This window comes from Pristiophorus japonicus, chromosome 8, assembly GCF_044704955.1.
Source record: "Pristiophorus japonicus isolate sPriJap1 chromosome 8, sPriJap1.hap1, whole genome shotgun sequence".
NCBI classification, from domain to species: Eukaryota; Metazoa; Chordata; class Chondrichthyes; family Pristiophoridae; genus Pristiophorus; species Pristiophorus japonicus.
Window position 1 is genome coordinate 17,421,574 of NC_091984.1, and position 22,406 is coordinate 17,443,979.

Sequence of the window (22,406 nt, forward strand, 5' to 3'; positions counted from 1 at the left end):
GACACACTGCCCGAGGCACACTGCCCGAGACTCACTGCCCGAGACACACTGCCCGAGGCACGCTGCCCGAGACACACTGCCCGAGACATACTGCCCAAGACACAGTGCCCGAGACACACTGCCCGAGACACACTGCCCGAGTCACACTGCCCGAAACACACTGCCCAAGACACAGTGCCCGAGACACACTGCCCAAGACACAGTGCCCGAGACACACTGCTCGAGACACATTGCCCAAGACACACTGCCCGAGACACAGTGCCTGAGACACATTGCCCGAGACACAGTGCCCGAGACACACTGCTCGAGACACACTGCCCGAGACACAATTCCCTAGACACACTGCCCGAGACACATTGCCCGAGACACACTGCCCGAGACACATTGCCCGAGACACAGTGCCCGAGACACACTGCCCGAGACACAGTGCCCGAGACACACTGCCCGGGACACACTGCCCGAGACACAATTCCCGAGACACAGTGCCCGAGACACACTGCCCGAGACACACTGCCCGAGACACATTGCCCGAGACACAGTGCCCGAGACACACTGCCCGAGACACACTGCCCGAGACACACTGCCTGAGACACACTGCCCGAGACACACTGCCCGAGACACAATTCCCGAGATGTGCTGCCTGAGACACACTGCCCGAGACACACTGCCCGAGACACAATTCCCGAGATGTGCTGCCCGAGACACACTGCCCGAGACACACTGCCCGAGACACAGTGCCCAAGACACGCTGCCCGAGACATACTGCCCGAGGCACACTGCCCGAGACTCACTGCCCGAGATACACTGCCCGAGGCAGGCTGCCCGAGACACGGTGCCCGAGACACACTGCCCGAGACACAGTGCCCGAGACACACTGCCCGAGACACACTGCCCGAGACACACTGCCGGTGACACACTGCCCGAGACACACTGCCCGAGACACACTGCCCGAGACACACTGCCCGAGTCACACTGCCCGAGACACACTGCCCAAGACACAGTGCCCGAGACACACTGCCCGATACACACTGCCCGAGTCACACTGCCCGAGACACACTGCCCGAGACACAGTGCCCAAGACACACTGCCCGAGACACACTGCCCGAGACACATTGCCCGAAACACAGTGCCCGAGACACACTGCCCGAGACACACTGCTCGAGTCACACTGCCCAATACACACTGCCCGAGACACACTGCCCGAGACACACTGCCCGAGACACAGTGCCCGAGACACACTGCCCGAGACACATTGCCCGAGACACAGTGCCCGAGACACACTGCCCGAGACACATTGCCCGAGACACAGTGCCCGAGACACACTGCCCGAGACACACTGCCCGAGACACAATTCCCGAGACACAGTGCCCGAGACACACTGCCCGAGACACACTGCCCGAGACACATTGCCCGAGACACAGTGCCCGAGACACACTGCCCGAGACACACTGCCCGAGACACACTGCCTGAGACACACTGCCCGAGACACACTGCCCGAGACACAATTCCCGAGATGTGCTGCCTGAGACACACTGCCCGAGACACACTGCCCGAGACACAATTCCCGAGATGTGCTGCCCGAGACACACTGCCCGAGACACACTGCCCGAGACACAGTGCCCAAGACACGCTGCCCGAGACACACTGCCCGAGGCACACTGCCCGAGACTCACTGCCCGAGATACACTGCCCGAGGCAGGCTGCCCGAGACACGGTGCCCGAGACACACTGCCCGAGACACAGTGCCCGAGACACACTGCCCGAGACACACTGCCCGTGACACACTGCCCGAGACACACTGCCCGAGACACACTGCCCGAGTCACACTGCCCGAGACACACTGCCCAAGACACAGTGCCCGAGACACACTGCCCGATACACACTGCCCGAGTCACACTGCCCGAGACACACTGCCCGAGACACAGTGCCCGAGACACACTGCCTGAGACACACTGCCCGAGACACACTGCCCGAGACACAGTGCCCGAGACACAGTGCCCGAGACACACTGCCCGAGACACACTGCCCGAGACACAGTTCCCGAGGCACACTGCCCGAGTCACACTGCCCGAGTCACACTGCCCGAGACACACTGCCCGAGATACACTGCCCGAGACACACTGCCCGAGACACACTGCCCAAGACACAGTGCCCGAGACACACTGCCCGATACACACTGCCCGAGTCACACTGCCCGAGACACACTGCCCGAGACACAGTGCCCGAGACACACTGCCCGAGACACACTGCCCGAGACACACTGCCCGAGACACAGTGCCTGAGACACATTGCCCGAGACACAGTGCCCGAGACACACTGCTCGAGACACACTGCCCGAGACACAATTCCCTAGACACACTGCCCGAGACACATTGCCCGAGACACACTGCCCGAGACACATTGCCCGAGACACAGTGCCCGAGACACACTGCCCGAGACACATTGCCCGAGACACAGTGCCCGAGACACACTGCCCGGGACACACTGCCCGAGACACAATTCCCGAGACACAGTGCCCGAGACACACTGCCCGAGACACACTGCCCGAGACACATTGCCCGAGACACAGTGCCCGAGACACACTGCCCGAGACACACTGCCCGAGACACACTGCCTGAGACACACTGCCCGAGACACACTGCCCGAGACACAATTCCCGAGATGTGCTGCCTGAGACACACTGCCCGAGACACACTGCCCGAGACACAATTCCCGAGATGTGCTGCCCGAGACACACTGCCCGAGACACACTGCCCGAGACACAGTGCCCAAGACACGCTGCCCGAGACATACTGCCCGAGGCACACTGCCCGAGACTCACTGCCCGAGATACACTGCCCGAGACACGGTGCCCGAGACACACTGCCCGAGACACAGTGCCCGAGACACACTGCCCGAGACACACTGCCCGAGACACACTGCCGGTGACACACTGCCCGAGACACACTGCCCGAGACACACTGCCCGAGACACACTGCCCGAGTCACACTGCCCGAGACACACTGCCCAAGACACAGTGCCCGAGACACACTGCCCGATACACACTGCCCGAGTCACACTGCCCGAGACACACTGCCCGAGACACAGTGCCCGAGACACACTGCCCGAGACACACTGCCCGAGACACATTGCCCGAAACACAGTGCCCGAGACACACTGCCCGAGACACACTGCTCGAGTCACACTGCCCAATACACACTGCCCGAGACACACTGCCCGAGACACACTGCCCGAGACACAGTGCCCGAGACACACTGCCCGAGACACATTGCCCGAGACACAGTGCCCGAGACACACTGCCCGAGACACATTGCCCGAGACACAGTGCCCGAGACACACTGCCCGAGACACACTGCCCGAGACACAATTCCCGAGACACAGTGCCCGAGACACACTGCCCGAGACACACTGCCCGAGACACATTGCCCGAGACACAGTGCCCGAGACACACTGCCCGAGACACACTGCCCGAGACACACTGCCTGAGACACACTGCCCGAGACACACTGCCCGAGACACAATTCCCGAGATGTGCTGCCTGAGACACACTGCCCGAGACACACTGCCCGAGACACAATTCCCGAGATGTGCTGCCCGAGACACACTGCCCGAGACACACTGCCCGAGACACAGTGCCCAAGACACGCTGCCCGAGACACACTGCCCGAGGCACACTGCCCGAGACTCAGTGCCCGAGATACACTGCCCGAGGCAGGCTGCCCGAGACACGGTGCCCGAGACACACTGCCCGAGACACAGTGCCCGAGACACACTGCCCGAGACACACTGCCCGTGACACACTGCCCGAGACACACTGCCCGAGACACACTGCCCGAGACACACTGCCCGAGTCACACTGCCCGAGACACACTGCCCAAGACACAGTGCCCGAGACACACTACCCGATACACACTGCCCGAGTCACACTGCCCGAGACACACTGCCCGAGACACAGTGCCCGAGACACACTGCCTGAGACACACTGCCCGAGACACACTGCCCGAGACACAGTGCCCGAGACACAGTGCCCGAGACACACTGCCCGAGACACACTGCCCGAGACACAGTTCCCGAGGCACACTGCCCGAGTCACACTGCCCGAGACACACTGCCCGAGACACACTGCCCGAGATACACTTGCCGAGACACACTGCCCGAGACACACTGCCCAAGACACAGTGCCCGAGACACACTGCCCGATACACACTGCCCGAGTCACACTGCCCGATACACACTGCCCGAGACACAGTGCCCGAGACACACTGCCCGAGACACACTGCCCGAGACACATTGCCCGAGACACAGTGCCCGAGACACACTGCCCGAGACACACTGCTCGAGTCACACTGCCCAATACACACTGCCCGAAACAGATTGCCCGAGGCACATTCCCCGAGACACACTGCCCGAGGCACACTGCCCGAGACACACTGCCCGAGAGACACTGCCCGAGGCACACTGCCCGAGACACACTGCCCGAGACACACTGCCCGAGAGACACTGCCCGAGGCACACTGCCCGAGACACACTGCCCGAGACACACTGCCCGAAACAGATTGCCCGAGGCACATTCCCCGAGACACACTGCCCGAGGCACACTGCCCGAGACACACTGCCCGAGAGACACTGCCCGAGGCACACTGCCCGAGACACACTGCCCGAGACACACTGCCCGAGAGACACTGCCCGAGGCACACTGCCCGAGACACACTGCCCGAGACACAGTGCCCGACACACACTGCCCGAGACACATTGCCCGAGACACACTGCCCGAGACACACTGCCCGAGACACAGTGCCCGAGACACACTGCCCGAGACAGACTGCCCGAGACACAATGCCCGAGGCACACTGCCCGAGACACACTGCCCGAGAGACACTGCCCGAGGCACACTGCCCGAGACACACTGCCCGAGACACACTGCCCGAGACAGACTGCCTGAGACACATTCCCCGAGACACACTGCCCGAGACACACTGCCCGAGTCACACTGCCCAATACACACTGCCCGAGACACACTGCCCGAGACACAGTGCCCGAGACACACTGCCCGAGACAGATTGCCCGAGGCACACTGCCCGAGACACACTGCCCGAGACACAGTGCCCGAGACACACTGCCCGAGGCACACTGCCCGAGACACACTGCCCGAGACACACTGCCCGAGACAGACTGCCTGAGACACATTGCCCGAGACACAGTGCCCGAGACAGACTGCCCGAGACACACTGCCCGAGACACATTGCCCGAGACACAGTGCCGGAGACACACTGCCCGAGACAGACTGCCCGAAACACATTGCCCGAGACACACTGCCCGAGACACAGTGCCCGAGACACACTGCCCGAGACAGATTGCCCGAGACACATTGCCCGAGACACACTGCCCGAGACACACTGCCCGAGACAGAGTGCCCGAGACACACTGCCCGAGACAGATTGCCCGAGACACATTGCCCGAGACACACTGCCCGAGACACATTGCCCGAGACACATTGCCCGAGACACACAGCCCGAGACACACTGCCCGAGACAATTGCCCGAGACACACTGCCTGACATACACTGCCCGAGACAATTGCCCGGGATGTGCTGCCCGAGACACACTGCCCGAGACACTCTGCCCGAGACACACTGCCCGAGACACACTGCCGCAGACATGCTGCACGAGATACACTGCCCGAGACACACTGCCCGAGACACGCTGCGCGAGACACGCTGCCCGAGACACACTGCCCGAGGCACACTGCCCGAGACTCACTGCCCGAGACACACTGCCCGAGGCACGCTGCCCGAGACACACTGCCCGAGACATACTGCCCAAGACACAGTGCCCGAGACACACTGCCCGAGACACACTGCCCGAGTCACACTGCCCGAAACACACTGCCCAAGACACAGTGCCCGAGACACACTGCCCAAGACACAGTGCCCGAGACACACTGCTCGAGACACATTGCCCAAGACACACTGCCCGAGACACAGTGCCTGAGACACATTGCCCGAGACACAGTGCCCGAGACACACTGCTCGAGACACACTGCCCGAGACACAATTCCCTAGACACACTGCCCGAGACACATTGCCCGAGACACACTGCCCGAGACACATTGCCCGAGACACAGTGCCCGAGACACACTGCCCGAGACACAGTGCCCGAGACACACTGCCCGGGACACACTGCCCGAGACACAATTCCCGAGACACAGTGCCCGAGACACACTGCCCGAGACACACTGCCCGAGACACATTGCCCGAGACACAGTGCCCGAGACACACTGCCCGAGACACACTGCCCGAGACACACTGCCTGAGACACACTGCCCGAGACACACTGCCCGAGACACAATTCCCGAGATGTGCTGCCTGAGACACACTGCCCGAGACACACTGCCCGAGACACAATTCCCGAGATGTGCTGCCCGAGACACACTGCCCGAGACACACTGCCCGAGACACAGTGCCCAAGACACGCTGCCCGAGACATACTGCCCGAGGCACACTGCCCGAGACTCACTGCCCGAGATACACTGCCCGAGGCAGGCTGCCCGAGACACGGTGCCCGAGACACACTGCCCGAGACACAGTGCCCGAGACACACTGCCCGAGACACACTGCCCGAGACACACTGCCGGTGACACACTGCCCGAGACACACTGCCCGAGACACACTGCCCGAGACACACTGCCCGAGTCACACTGCCCGAGACACACTGCCCAAGACACAGTGCCCGAGACACACTGCCCGATACACACTGCCCGAGTCACACTGCCCGAGACACACTGCCCGAGACACAGTGCCCAAGACACACTGCCCGAGACACACTGCCCGAGACACATTGCCCGAAACACAGTGCCCGAGACACACTGCCCGAGACACACTGCTCGAGTCACACTGCCCAATACACACTGCCCGAGACACACTGCCCGAGACACACTGCCCGAGACACAGTGCCCGAGACACACTGCCCGAGACACATTGCCCGAGACACAGTGCCCGAGACACACTGCCCGAGACACATTGCCCGAGACACAGTGCCCGAGACACACTGCCCGAGACACACTGCCCGAGACACAATTCCCGAGACACAGTGCCCGAGACACACTGCCCGAGACACACTGCCCGAGACACATTGCCCGAGACACAGTGCCCGAGACACACTGCCCGAGACACACTGCCCGAGACACACTGCCTGAGACACACTGCCCGAGACACACTGCCCGAGACACAATTCCCGAGATGTGCTGCCTGAGACACACTGCCCGAGACACACTGCCCGAGACACAATTCCCGAGATGTGCTGCCCGAGACACACTGCCCGAGACACACTGCCCGAGACACAGTGCCCAAGACACGCTGCCCGAGACACACTGCCCGAGGCACACTGCCCGAGACTCACTGCCCGAGATACACTGCCCGAGGCAGGCTGCCCGAGACACGGTGCCCGAGACACACTGCCCGAGACACAGTGCCCGAGACACACTGCCCGAGACACACTGCCCGTGACACACTGCCCGAGACACACTGCCCGAGACACACTGCCCGAGTCACACTGCCCGAGACACACTGCCCAAGACACAGTGCCCGAGACACACTGCCCGATACACACTGCCCGAGTCACACTGCCCGAGACACACTGCCCGAGACACAGTGCCCGAGACACACTGCCTGAGACACACTGCCCGAGACACACTGCCCGAGACACAGTGCCCGAGACACAGTGCCCGAGACACACTGCCCGAGACACACTGCCCGAGACACAGTTCCCGAGGCACACTGCCCGAGTCACACTGCCCGAGTCACACTGCCCGAGACACACTGCCCGAGATACACTGCCCGAGACACACTGCCCGAGACACACTGCCCAAGACACAGTGCCCGAGACACACTGCCCGATACACACTGCCCGAGTCACACTGCCCGAGACACACTGCCCGAGACACAGTGCCCGAGACACACTGCCCGAGACACACTGCCCGAGACACACTGCCCGAGACACAGTGCCTGAGACACATTGCCCGAGACACAGTGCCCGAGACACACTGCTCGAGACACACTGCCCGAGACACAATTCCCTAGACACACTGCCCGAGACACATTGCCCGAGACACACTGCCCGAGACACATTGCCCGAGACACAGTGCCCGAGACACACTGCCCGAGACACATTGCCCGAGACACAGTGCCCGAGACACACTGCCCGGGACACACTGCCCGAGACACAATTCCCGAGACACAGTGCCCGAGACACACTGCCCGAGACACACTGCCCGAGACACATTGCCCGAGACACAGTGCCCGAGACACACTGCCCGAGACACACTGCCCGAGACACACTGCCTGAGACACACTGCCCGAGACACACTGCCCGAGACACAATTCCCGAGATGTGCTGCCTGAGACACACTGCCCGAGACACACTGCCCGAGACACAATTCCCGAGATGTGCTGCCCGAGACACACTGCCCGAGACACACTGCCCGAGACACAGTGCCCAAGACACGCTGCCCGAGACATACTGCCCGAGGCACACTGCCCGAGACTCACTGCCCGAGATACACTGCCCGAGACACGGTGCCCGAGACACACTGCCCGAGACACAGTGCCCGAGACACACTGCCCGAGACACACTGCCCGAGACACACTGCCGGTGACACACTGCCCGAGACACACTGCCCGAGACACACTGCCCGAGACACACTGCCCGAGTCACACTGCCCGAGACACACTGCCCAAGACACAGTGCCCGAGACACACTGCCCGATACACACTGCCCGAGTCACACTGCCCGAGACACACTGCCCGAGACACAGTGCCCGAGACACACTGCCCGAGACACACTGCCCGAGACACATTGCCCGAAACACAGTGCCCGAGACACACTGCCCGAGACACACTGCTCGAGTCACACTGCCCAATACACACTGCCCGAGACACACTGCCCGAGACACACTGCCCGAGACACAGTGCCCGAGACACACTGCCCGAGACACATTGCCCGAGACACAGTGCCCGAGACACACTGCCCGAGACACATTGCCCGAGACACAGTGCCCGAGACACACTGCCCGAGACACACTGCCCGAGACACAATTCCCGAGACACAGTGCCCGAGACACACTGCCCGAGACACACTGCCCGAGACACATTGCCCGAGACACAGTGCCCGAGACACACTGCCCGAGACACACTGCCCGAGACACACTGCCTGAGACACACTGCCCGAGACACACTGCCCGAGACACAATTCCCGAGATGTGCTGCCTGAGACACACTGCCCGAGACACACTGCCCGAGACACAATTCCCGAGATGTGCTGCCCGAGACACACTGCCCGAGACACACTGCCCGAGACACAGTGCCCAAGACACGCTGCCCGAGACACACTGCCCGAGGCACACTGCCCGAGACTCAGTGCCCGAGATACACTGCCCGAGGCAGGCTGCCCGAGACACGGTGCCCGAGACACACTGCCCGAGACACAGTGCCCGAGACACACTGCCCGAGACACACTGCCCGTGACACACTGCCCGAGACACACTGCCCGAGACACACTGCCCGAGACACACTGCCCGAGTCACACTGCCCGAGACACACTGCCCAAGACACAGTGCCCGAGACACACTACCCGATACACACTGCCCGAGTCACACTGCCCGAGACACACTGCCCGAGACACAGTGCCCGAGACACACTGCCTGAGACACACTGCCCGAGACACACTGCCCGAGACACAGTGCCCGAGACACAGTGCCCGAGACACACTGCCCGAGACACACTGCCCGAGACACAGTTCCCGAGGCACACTGCCCGAGTCACACTGCCCGAGACACACTGCCCGAGACACACTGCCCGAGATACACTTGCCGAGACACACTGCCCGAGACACACTGCCCAAGACACAGTGCCCGAGACACACTGCCCGATACACACTGCCCGAGTCACACTGCCCGATACACACTGCCCGAGACACAGTGCCCGAGACACACTGCCCGAGACACACTGCCCGAGACACATTGCCCGAGACACAGTGCCCGAGACACACTGCCCGAGACACACTGCTCGAGTCACACTGCCCAATACACACTGCCCGAAACAGATTGCCCGAGGCACATTCCCCGAGACACACTGCCCGAGGCACACTGCCCGAGACACACTGCCCGAGAGACACTGCCCGAGGCACACTGCCCGAGACACACTGCCCGAGACACACTGCCCGAGAGACACTGCCCGAGGCACACTGCCCGAGACACACTGCCCGAGACACACTGCCCGAAACAGATTGCCCGAGGCACATTCCCCGAGACACACTGCCCGAGGCACACTGCCCGAGACACACTGCCCGAGAGACACTGCCCGAGGCACACTGCCCGAGACACACTGCCCGAGACACACTGCCCGAGAGACACTGCCCGAGGCACACTGCCCGAGACACACTGCCCGAGACACAGTGCCCGACACACACTGCCCGAGACACATTGCCCGAGACACACTGCCCGAGACACACTGCCCGAGACACAGTGCCCGAGACACACTGCCCGAGACAGACTGCCCGAGACACAATGCCCGAGGCACACTGCCCGAGACACACTGCCCGAGAGACACTGCCCGAGGCACACTGCCCGAGACACACTGCCCGAGACACAGTGCCCGAGACAGACTGCCCGAGACACAGTGCCGGAGACACATTGCCCGAGACAGACTGCCCGAAACACGTTGCCCGAGACACACTGCCCGAGACACAGTGCCCGAGACACACTGCCCGAGACAGATTGCCCGAGACACATTGCCCGAGACACACTGCCCGAGACACACTGCCCGAGACACAGTGCCCGAGACACACTGCCCGAGACAGATTGCCCGAGACACATTGCCCGAGACACACTGCCCGAGACACATTGCCCGAGACACATTGCCCGAGACACACTGCCCGAGACACACTGCCCGAGACAATTGCCCGAGACACACTGCCCGAGACACGCTGCCCGAGACACACTGCCCGAGGCACACTTCCCGAGACTCACTGCCCGAGATACACTGCCCGAGGCAGGCTGCCCGAGACACGGTGCCCGAGACACACTGCCCGAGACACAGTGCCCGAAACAGATTGCCCGAGGCACATTCCCCGAGACACACTGCCCGAGGCACACTGCCCGAGACACACTGCCCGAGAGACACTGCCCGAGGCACACTGCCCGAGACACACTGCCCGAGACACACTGCCCGAGAGACACTGCCCGAGGCACACTGCCCGAGACACACTGCCCGAGACACAGTGCCCGACACACACTGCCCGAGACACATTGCCCGAGACACACTGCCCGAGACACACTGCCCGAGACACAGTGCCCGAGACACACTGCCCGAGACAGACTGCCCGAGACACAATGCCCGAGGCACACTGCCCGAGACACACTGCCCGAGAGACACTGCCCGAGGCACACTGCCCGAGACACACTGCCCGAGACACACTGCCCGAGACAGACTGCCTGAGACACATTGCCCGAGACACAGTGCCCGAGACAGACTGCCCGAGACACAGTGCCGGAGACACATTGCCCGAGACAGACTGCCCGAAACACGTTGCCCGAGACACACTGCCCGAGACACAGTGCCCGAGACACACTGCCCGAGACAGATTGCCCGAGACACATTGCCCGAGACACACTGCCCGAGACACACTGCCCGAGACACAGTGCCCGAGACACACTGCCCGAGACAGATTGCCCGAGACACATTGCCCGAGACACACTGCCCGAGACACATTGCCCGAGACACATTGCCCGAGACACACTGCCCGAGACACACTGCCCGAGACAATTGCCCGAGACACACTGCCTGACATACACTGCCCGAGACAATTGCCCGGGATGTGCTGCCCGAGACACACTGCCCGAGACACTCTGCCCGAGACACACTGCCCGAGACACAGTGCCCAAGACACGCTGCCCGAGACACACTGCCCGAGACACACTGCCGCAGACATGCTGCACGAGATACACTGCCCGAGACACACTGCCCGAGACACGCTGCCCGAGACACGCTGCCCGAGACACACTGCCCGAGGCACGCTGCCCGAGACACACTGCCCGAGACATACTGCCGAAGACACAGTGCCCGAGACACACTGCCCGAGACACACTGCCCGAGTCACACTGCCCGAAACACACTGCCCAAGACACAGTGCCCGAGACACACTGCCCAAGACACAGTGCCCGAGACACACTGCTCGAGACACATTGCCCAAGACACACTGCCCGAGACACAGTGCCTGAGACACATTGCCCGAGACACAGTGCCCGAGACACACTGCTCGAGACACACTGCCCGAGACACAATTCCCGAGACACACTGCCCGAGACACATTGCCCGAGACACACTGCCCGAGACACAGTGCCCGAGACACACTGCCTGAGACACACTGCCCGAGACACACTGCCCGAGACACAATTCCCGAGATGTGCTGCCCGAGACACACTGCCCGCGACACACTGCCCGAGACACAGTGCCCAAGACACGCTGCCCGAGACACACTGCCCGAGACACACTGCCCGAGACACGCTGCCCGAGACACACTGCCCGAGGCACACTTCCCGAGACTCACTGCCCGAGATACACTGCCCGAGGCAGGCTGCCCGAGACACGGTGCCCGAGACACACTGCCCGAGACACAGTGCCCGAGACACACTGCCCGAGACACACTGCCCGTGACACACTGCCCGAGTCACACTGCCCGAGACACACTGCCCGAGACACACTGCCCGAGTCTCACTTCCCGAGACACACTGCCCGAGACAGATTGCCCGAGACACATTGCCCGAGACACACTGCCCGAGACACACTGCCCGAGAAACACTGCCCGAGACACACTGCCCAAGACACAGTGCCCGAGACACACTGCCCGAGACACATTGCCCGAGACACAGTGCCCGAGACACACTGCCCGAGACACACTGCCCGAGACACAATTCCCGAGACACAGTGCCCGAGACACACTGCCTGAGACACATTGCCCGAGACACAGTGCCCGAGACACACTGCCCGAGACACACTGCCCGAGTCACACTGCCCAATACACACTGCCCGAGACACACTGCCCGAGACACAGTGCCCGAGACACACTGCCCGAGACAGATTGCCCGAGGCACACTGCCCGAGACACACTGCCCGAGACACAGTGCCCGAGACACACTGCCCGAGACAGACTGCCCGAGACACACTGCCCGAGGCACACTGCCCGAGACACACTGCCCGAGAGACACTGCCCGAGGCACACTGCCCGAGACACACTGCCCGAGACACACTGCCCGAGACAGACTGCCTGAGACACATTGCCCGAGACACAGTGCCCGAGACAGACTGCCCGAGACACACTGCCCGAGACACATTGCCCGAGACACAGTGCCGGAGACACACTGCCCGAGACAGACTGCCCGAAACACATTGCCCGAGACACACTGCCCGAGACACAGTGCCCGAGACACACTGCCCGAGACAGATTGCCCGAGACACATTGCCCGAGACACACTGCCCGAGACACACTGCCCGAGACACAGTGCCCGAGACACACTGCCCGAGACAGATTGCCCGAGACACATTGCCCGAGACACACTGCCCGAGACACATTGCCCGAGACACATTGCCCGAGACACACAGCCCGAGACACACTGCCCGAGACAATTGCCCGAGACACACTGCCTGACATACACTGCCCGAGACAATTGCCCGGGATGTGCTGCCCGAGACACACTGCCCGAGACACTCTGCCCGAGACACACTGCCCGAGACACACTGCCGCAGACATGCTGCACGAGATACACTGCCCGAGACACACTGCCCGAGACACGCTGCGCGAGACACGCTGCCCGAGACACACTGCCCGAGGCACACTGCCCGAGACTCACTGCCCGAGACACACTGCCCGAGGCACGCTGCCCGAGACACACTGCCCGAGACATACTGCCCAAGACACAGTGCCCGAGACACACTGCCCGAGACACACTGCCCGAGTCACACTGCCCGAAACACACTGCCCAAGACACAGTGCCCGAGACACACTGCCCAAGACACAGTGCCCGAGACACACTGCTCGAGACACATTGCCCAAGACACACTGCCCGAGACACAGTGCCTGAGACACATTGCCCGAGACACAGTGCCCGAGACACACTGCTCGAGACACACTGCCCGAGACACAATTCCCTAGACACACTGCCCGAGACACATTGCCCGAGACACACTGCCCGAGACACACTGCCCGAGACACAGTGCCCGAGACACACTGCCCGAGACACATTGCCCGAGACACAGTGCCCGAGACACACTGCCCGGGACACACTGCCCGAGACACAATTCCCGAGACACAGTGCCCGAGACACACTGCCCGAGACACACTGCCCGAGACACATTGCCCGAGACACAGTGCCCGAGACACACTGCCCGAGACACACTGCCCGAGACACACTGCCTGAGACACACTGCCCGAGACACACTGCCCGAGACACAATTCCCGAGATGTGCTGCCTGAGACACACTGCCCGAGACACACTGCCGGAGACACAATTCCCGAGATGTGCTGCCCGAGACACACTGCCCGAGACACACTGCCCGAGACACAGTGCCCAAGACACGCTGCCCGAGACATACTGCCCGAGGCACACTGCCCGAGACTCACTGCCCGAGATACACTGCCCGAGGCAGGCTGCCCGAGACACGGTGCCCGAGACACACTGCCCGAGACACAGTGCCCGAGACACACTGCCCGAGACACACTGCCCGAGACACACTGCCGGTGACACACTGCCCGAGACACACTGCCCGAGACACACTGCCCGAGACACACTGCCCGAGTCACACTGCCCGAGACACACTGCCCAAGACACAGTGCCCGAGACACACTGCCCGATACACACTGCCCGAGTCACACTGCCCGAGACACACTGCCCGAGACACAGTGCCCGAGACACACTGCCCGAGACACACTGCCCGAGACACACTGCCCGAAACACAGTGCCCGAGACACACTGCCCGAGACACACGGCTCGAGTCACACTGCCCAATACACACTGCCCGAGACACACTGCCCGAGACACACTGCCCGAGACACAGTGCCCGAGACACACTGCCCGAGACACATTGCCCGAGACACAGTGCCCGAGACACACTGCCCGAGACACATTGCCCGAGACACAGTGCCCGAGACACCCTGCCCGAGACACACTGCCCGAGACACAATTCCCGAGACACAGTGCCCGAGACACACTGCCCGAGACACACTGCCCGAGACACATTGCCCGAGACACAGTGCCCGAGACACACTGCCCGAGACACACTGCCCGAGACACACTGCCTGAGACACACTGCCCGAGACACACTGCCCGAGACACATTGCCCGAGACACATTGCCCGAGACACACAGCCCGAGACACACTGCCCGAGACAATTGCCCGAGACACACTGCCTGACATACACTGCCCGAGACAATTGCCCGGGATGTGCTGCCCGAGACACACTGCCCGAGACACTCTGCCCGAGACACACTGCCCGAGACACACTGCCGCAGACATGCTGCACGAGATACACTGCCCGAGACACACTGCCCGAGACACGCTGCGCGAGACACGCTGCCCGAGACACACTGCCCGAGGCACACTGCCCGAGACTCACTGCCCGAGACACACTGCCCGAGGCACGCTGCCCGAGACACACTGCCCGAGACATACTGCCCAAGACACAGTGCCCGAGACACACTGCCCGAGACACACTGCCCGAGTCACACTGCCCGAAACACACTGCCCAAGACACAGTGCCCGAGACACACTGCCCAAGACACAGTGCCCGAGACACACTGCTCGAGACACATTGCCCAAGACACACTGCCCGAGACACAGTGCCTGAGACACATTGCCCGAGACACAGTGCCCGAGACACACTGCTCGAGACACACTGCCCGAGACACAATTCCCTAGACACACTGCCCGAGACACATTGCCCGAGACACACTGCCCGAGACACATTGCCCGAGACACAGTGCCCGAGACACACTGCCCGAGACACAGTGCCCGAGACACACTGCCCGGGACACACTGCCCGAGACACAATTCCCGAGACACAGTGCCCGAGACACACTGCCCGAGACACACTGCCCGAGACACATTGCCCGAGACACAGTGCCCGAGACACACTGCCCGAGACACACTGCCCGAGACACACTGCCTGAGACACACTGCCCGAGACACACTGCCCGAGACACAATTCCCGAGATGTGCTGCCTGAGACACACTGCCCGAGACACACTGCCCGAGACACAATTCCCGAGATGTGCTGCCCGAGACACACTGCCCGAGACACACTGCCCGAGACACAGTGCCCAAGACACGCTGCCCGAGACATACTGCCCGAGGCACACTGCCCGAGACTCACTGCCCGAGATACACTGCCCGAGGCAGGCTGCCCGAGACACGGTGCCCGAGACACACTGCCCGAGACACAGTGCCCGAGACACACTGCCCGAGACACACTGCCCGAGACACACTGCCGGTGACACACTGCCCGAGACACACTGCCCGAGACACACTGCCCGAGACACACTGCCCGAGTCACACTGCCCGAGACACACTGCCCAAGACACAGTGCCCGAGACACACTGCCCGATACACACTGCCCGAGTCACACTGCCCGAGACACACTGCCCGAGACACAGTGCCCAAGACACACTGCCCGAGACACACTGCCCGAGACACATTGCCCGAAACACAGTGCCCGAGACACACTGCCCGAGACACACTGCTCGAGTCACACTGCCCAATACACACTGCCCGAGACACACTGCCCGAGACACACTGCCCGAGACACAGTGCCCGAGACACACTGCCCGAGACACATTGCCCGAGACACAGTGCCCGAGACACACTGCCCGAGACACATTGCCCGAGACACAGTGCCCGAGACACACTGCCCGAGACACACTGCCCGAGACACAATTCCCGAGACACAGTGCCCGAGACACACTGCCCGAGACACACTGCCCGAGACACATTGCCCGAGACACAGTGCCCGAGACACACTGCCCGAGACACACTGCCCGAGACACACTGCCTGAGACACACTGCCCGAGACACACTGCCCGAGACACAATTCCCGAGATGTGCTGCCTGAGACACACTGCCCGAGACACACTGCCCGAGACACAATTCCCGAGATGTGCTGCCCGAGACACACTGCCCGAGACACACTGCCCGAGACACAGTGCCCAAGACACGCTGCCCGAGACACACTGCCCGAGGCACACTGCCCGAGACTCACTGCCCGAGATACACTGCCCGAGGCAGGCTGCCCGAGACACGGTGCCCGAGACACACTGCCCGAGACACAGTGCCCGAGACACACTGCCCGAGACACACTGCCCGTGACACACTGCCCGAGACACACTGCCCGAGACACACTGCCCGAGTCACACTGCCCGAGACACACTGCCCAAGACACAGTGCCCGAGACACACTGCCCGATACACACTGCCCGAGTCACACTGCCCGAGACACACTGCCCGAGACACAGTGCCCGAGACACACTGCCTGAGACACACTGCCCGAGACACACTGCCCGAGACACAGTGCCCGAGACACAGTGCCCGAGACACACTGCCCGAGACACACTGCCCGAGACACAGTTCCCGAGGCACACTGCCCGAGTCACACTGCCCGAGTCACACTGCCCGAGACACACTGCCCGAGATACACTGCCCGAGACACACTGCCCGAGACACACTGCCCAAGACACAGTGCCCGAGACACACTGCCCGATACACACTGCCCGAGTCACACTGCCCGAGACACACTGCCCGAGACACAGTGCCCGAGACACACTGCCCGAGACACACTGCCCGAGACACACTGCCCGAGACACAGTGCCTGAGACACATTGCCCGAGACACAGTGCCCGAGACACACTGCTCGAGACACACTGCCCGAGACACAATTCCCTAGACACACTGCCCGAGACACATTGCCCGAGACACACTGCCCGAGACACATTGCCCGAGACACAGTGCCCGAGACACACTGCCCGAGACACATTGCCCGAGACACAGTGCCCGAGACACACTGCCCGGGACACACTGCCCGAGACACAATTCCCGAGACACAGTGCCCGAGACACACTGCCCGAGACACACTGCCCGAGACACATTGCCCGAGACACAGTGCCCGAGACACACTGCCCGAGACACACTGCCCGAGACACACTGCCTGAGACACACTGCCCGAGACACACTGCCCGAGACACAATTCCCGAGATGTGCTGCCTGAGACACACTGCCCGAGACACACTGCCCGAGACACAATTCCCGAGATGTGCTGCCCGAGACACACTGCCCGAGACACACTGCCCGAGACACAGTGCCCAAGACACGCTGCCCGAGACATACTGCCCGAGGCACACTGCCCGAGACTCACTGCCCGAGATACACTGCCCGAGACACGGTGCCCGAGACACACTGCCCGAGACACAGTGCCCGAGACACACTGCCCGAGACACACTGCCCGAGACACACTGCCGGTGACACACTGCCCGAGACACACTGCCCGAGACACACTGCCCGAGACACACTGCCCGAGTCACACTGCCCGAGACACACTGCCCAAGACACAGTGCCCGAGACACACTGCCCGATACACACTGCCCGAGTCACACTGCCCGAGACACACTGCCCGAGACACAGTGCCCGAGACACACTGCCCGAGACACACTGCCCGAGACACATTGCCCGAAACACAGTGCCCGAGACACACTGCCCGAGACACACTGCTCGAGTCACACTGCCCAATACACACTGCCCGAGACACACTGCCCGAGACACACTGCCCGAGACACAGTGCCCGAGACACACTGCCCGAGACACATTGCCCGAGACACAGTGCCCGAGACACACTGCCCGAGACACATTGCCCGAGACACAGTGCCCGAGACACACTGCCCGAGACACACTGCCCGAGACACAATTCCCGAGACACAGTGCCCGAGACACACTGCCCGAGACACACTGCCCGAGACACATTGCCCGAGACACAGTGCCCGAGACACACTGCCCGAGACACACTGCCCGAGACACACTGCCTGAGACACACTGCCCGAGACACACTGCCCGAGACACAATTCCCGAGATGTGCTGCCTGAGACACACTGCCCGAGACACACTGCCCGAGACACAATTCCCGAGATGTGCTGCCCGAGACACACTGCCCGAGACACACTGCCCGAGACACAGTGCCCAAGACACGCTGCCCGAGACACACTGCCCGAGGCACACTGCCCGAGACTCAGTGCCCGAGATACACTGCCCGAGGCAGGCTGCCCGAGACACGGTGCCCGAGACACACTGCCCGAGACACAGTGCCCGAGACACACTGCCCGAGACACACTGCCCGTGACACACTGCCCGAGACACACTGCCCGAGACACACTGCCCGAGACACACTGCCCGAGTCACACTGCCCGAGACACACTGCCCAAGACACAGTGCCCGAGACACACTACCCGATACACACTGCCCGAGTCACACTGCCCGAGACACACTGCCCGAGACACAGTGCCCGAGACACACTGCCTGAGACACACTGCCCGAGACACACTGCCCGAGACACAGTGCCCGAGACACAGTGCCCGAGACACACTGCCCGAGACACACTGCCCGAGACACAGTTCCCGAGGCACACTGCCCGAGTCACACTGCCCGAGACACACTGCCCGAGACACACTGCCCGAGATACACTTGCCGAGACACACTGCCCGAGACACACTGCCCAAGACACAGTGCCCGAGACACACTGCCCGATACACACTGCCCGAGTCACACTGCCCGATACACACTGCCCGAGACACAGTGCCCGAGACACACTGCCCGAGACACACTGCCCGAGACACATTGCCCGAGACACAGTGCCCGAGACACACTGCCCGAGACACACTGCTCGAGTCACACTGCCCAATACACACTGCCCGAAACAGATTGCCCGAGGCACATTCCCCGAGACACACTGCCCGAGGCACACTGCCCGAGACACACTGCCCGAGAGACACTGCCCGAGGCACACTGCCCGAGACACACTGCCCGAGACACACTGCCCGAGAGACACTGCCCGAGGCACACTGCCCGAGACACACTGCCCGAGACACACTGCCCGAAACAGATTGCCCGAGGCACATTCCCCGAGACACACTGCCCGAGGCACACTGCCCGAGACACACTGCCCGAGAGACACTGCCCGAGGCACACTGCCCGAGACACACTGCCCGAGACACACTGCCCGAGAGACACTGCCCGAGGCACACTGCCCGAGACACACTGCCCGAGACACAGTGCCCGACACACACTGCCCGAGACACATTGCCCGAGACACACTGCCCGAGACACACTGCCCGAGACACAGTGCCCGAGACACACTGCCCGAGACAGACTGCCCGAGACACAATGCCCGAGGCACACTGCCCGAGACACACTGCCCGAGAGACACTGCCCGAGGCACACTGCCCGAGACACACTGCCCGAGACACACTGCCCGAGACAGACTGCCTGAGACACATTCCCCGAGACACACTGCCCGAGACACACTGCCCGAGTCACACTGCCCAATACACACTGCCCGAGACACACTGCCCGAGACACAGTGCCCGAGACACACTGCCCGAGACAGATTGCCCGAGGCACACTGCCCGAGACACACTGCCCGAGACACAGTGCCCGAGACACACTGCCCGAGGCACACTGCCCGAGACACACTGCCCGAGACACACTGCCCGAGACAGACTGCCTGAGACACATTGCCCGAGACACAGTGCCCGAGACAGACTGCCCGAGACACACTGCCCGAGACACATTGCCCGAGACACAGTGCCGGAGACACACTGCCCGAGACAGACTGCCCGAAACACATTGCCCGAGACACACTGCCCGAGACACAGTGCCCGAGACACACTGCCCGAGACAGATTGCCCGAGACACATTGCCCGAGACACACTGCCCGAGACACACTGCCCGAGACAGAGTGCCCGAGACACACTGCCCGAGACAGATTGCCCGAGACACATTGCCCGAGACACACTGCCCGAGACACATTGCCCGAGACACATTGCCCGAGACACACAGCCCGAGACACACTGCCCGAGACAATTGCCCGAGACACACTGCCTGACATACACTGCCCGAGACAATTGCCCGGGATGTGCTGCCCGAGACACACTGCCCGAGACACTCTGCCCGAGACACACTGCCCGAGACACACTGCCGCAGACATGCTGCACGAGATACACTGCCCGAGACACACTGCCCGAGACACGCTGCGCGAGACACGCTGCCCGAGACACACTGCCCGAGGCACACTGCCCGAGACTCACTGCCCGAGACACACTGCCCGAGGCACGCTGCCCGAGACACACTGCCCGAGACATACTGCCCAAGACACAGTGCCCGAGACACACTGCCCGAGACACACTGCCCGAGTCACACTGCCCGAAACACACTGCCCAAGACACAGTGCCCGAGACACACTGCCCAAGACACAGTGCCCGAGACACACTGCTCGAGACACATTGCCCAAGACACACTGCCCGAGACACAGTGCCTGAGACACATTGCCCGAGACACAGTGCCCGAGACACACTGCTCGAGACACACTGCCCGAGACACAATTCCCTAGACACACTGCCCGAGACACATTGCCCGAGACACACTGCCCGAGACACATTGCCCGAGACACAGTGCCCGAGACACACTGCCCGAGACACAGTGCCCGAGACACACTGCCCGGGACACACTGCCCGAGACACAATTCCCGAGACACAGTGCCCGAGACACACTGCCCGAGACACACTGCCCGAGACACATTGCCCGAGACACAGTGCCCGAGACACACTGCCCGAGACACACTGCCCGAGACACACTGCCTGAGACACACTGCCCGAGACACACTGCCCGAGACACAATTCCCGAGATGTGCTGCCTGAGACACACTGCCCGAGACACACTGCCCGAGACACAATTCCCGAGATGTGCTGCCCGAGACACACTGCCCGAGACACACTGCCCGAGACACAGTGCCCAAGACACGCTGCCCGAGACATACTGCCCGAGGCACACTGCCCGAGACTCACTGCCCGAGATACACTGCCCGAGGCAGGCTGCCCGAGACACGGTGCCCGAGACACACTGCCCGAGACACAGTGCCCGAGACACACTGCCCGAGACACACTGCCCGAGACACACTGCCGGTGACACACTGCCCGAGACACACTGCCCGAGACACACTGCCCGAGACACACTGCCCGAGTCACACTGCCCGAGACACACTGCCCAAGACACAGTGCCCGAGACACACTGCCCGATACACACTGCCCGAGTCACACTGCCCGAGAC